Below are 2,311 nucleotides of genomic sequence, written 5' to 3' on the forward strand. Positions count from 1 at the left end.
TAGATCACATCAGCTAGTTACAATCTCAAGAAACTGATAGATTTGTCAAACTATTGGATTACACTGTTTGGAGGCTTATGGATCTGCTGCCTCCAACAATTTGGGTTCAGCCTTGACGGCTAGTGCTGACAGTTTTAGTTTAGAGATACAACATGAAAATAAGCCCTTCAGCCCACCGTATCCACGCCGACCATTGATCACCCATTCACACTAGTTTTATGTCATCCTTTCCAAGAGATAAAATTTCAAGAGAGAGTTAAAGTTTTCAAGAAAGAGAGTTAGGTTTAACTCTTGTCTAAGGGAATCAAGGGATATGGGGAAAAAGCCGGAACGGGGTACTGGTTTTGGATGATCAGCCATGACCATATTGAATGGCGGTGCTGGCTCGAAGGGCCGAATGGTCTACCCCTGCACCTAATTTCTATATTTCTACCCTACTTGCTCATCCACTTCCTAATGATGAGGGAGAATTTACAGAGGCCAATTAACCTACAAACCTGCATGTCTTTGGAATGTGGGAGTAAACCGGAGCACCAGGAGAAAACCCACATGGTCACCGGGAGAACGTGCCAACTCTACACAGACAGAACCTGACGTAAGGATCTACTACTGCTGTGCCTCTGTGCCACCCTTCACTATGTGGAATTTGTGTATTCTCCCTGTGAGGAGTTTGCATGTTTGCCCTGGAAGCTGCTGTTTCTTCCAACAACACAATGGATTAGTAGGCTATTGGCCACTGTAAATTGTCTCTAGTGTAGGTTAGTTTGGGAAGTTGATTGGAACTTTGGGAGAACAGAAAATGGGGTTAGTTTCAGGTATTCGATGGTCAGTTCTGACAATGAGCCAAAAGGTCTGTTTCAGTACTATATGCCTCTGTGATTTCCCTTCTTAAATCCATGTTAACTATGCCCAAATCTATTATTATATTTTACATGTTCTGCGATTATTCCCTTAATAATAATTCACAACATTTTTCCTACTACTTATGCCAGGGCTAACTAGTCTTCCCTGTTGTGCTTCTCCCTCCTATCTTAGACAGTGGGGTTACATTTGCTATTTTAAAATCTGTGAGAGCCATTCTAGAATCCATGGAATTTCTGAAGACGACCCTGTATCCATTATCTACATAGTTGCCACCTTGAAAACCCTTCAAAATGCAGCATCAGGTCGCCGAGATTTATTGCCTTTAGGCTGTATTAATGTTCCAATTGTAATTATTATCACTGCTAATTTATAATTTCTTCATTCACGCCTAACCTGTCGTTCTCCGCCATTTCTGTGGGACTAACACAAAATAATTGTTTCATTTGTCTGCAGCACTAGAACTGTACTACACTGCATGGTTGCTGATTATGACAGAAATAAATTATCAATGATTAAAGTATTTTCATACAATTCACCTTGATTGCTCAACCCAATGCAAAAAAAAAGCATTGTTTCACATTCTATAGCACAAATTGAGTTTCTATGATATTTTGCCCGCCAAAACCAAGGCACTCCCCAAGACTGAAGGATACACATTGGCACATTTTATTAGAATCAATATATATATTTTTTATGTATTAGCTACCATCTTCAAACATGGCATGTATGGCATGTTATACCTCAGTATTATAATTTACAGTTATTCATAATTGACTTACAGGTGATAACATTTATTGGAAATAGGATTTTTTTGTGCTAAACCTATTTTCCGATGTATTAATAAAATTGCACGGATCTGAAACATGTCAAGGATGTATTTTTGTAAAATATGTTTTTCAAAATTATTGTGCAATTACACTGGCTCATGGACAATTTTACAATTGTGAAAATGCAAATTTAAAGCATAAAATCAATTCTGAAAACCAAAGTACTAATTTGCATAATTTATCGTGAGAATACAAATGATGCACAGAGAAGAAATTTTTAAGTTAAAATATGATGTCAACTTGGAACTGGAAAAATGCAGAGACTAACAGAGATCAACTTATTATTAAAGACAGGATTATTTTTAACCATTACAATTTCCTGCTGCATGCCAGGGTAAACATAAGTTTATATAAATACATAAAAAACACTAGAGAATTGAAAAAATGTCAAACAGTCAGTAAGAGATGTCATGTTCTGACTTTGTAAGGCAATGCAAATTGTTGATGTGGTTAGCTGATGTTAGATATGCAATAAAAGGCATGCAATAGGCCAGTGAAAGCATAGGATGATCTGAGCAGTTACAAGATATGATGAGGTTTTAACTTCCTGTACTAGATAGGAACAATATACAGAAGAGGAAAATAAAATCTGATGAATTCACTTAGTAGCCTGAGGTTAA

Source organism: Leucoraja erinacea, chromosome 2, assembly GCF_028641065.1.
Source record: "Leucoraja erinacea ecotype New England chromosome 2, Leri_hhj_1, whole genome shotgun sequence".
In the NCBI taxonomy this organism is placed as follows: domain Eukaryota; kingdom Metazoa; phylum Chordata; class Chondrichthyes; order Rajiformes; family Rajidae; genus Leucoraja; species Leucoraja erinaceus.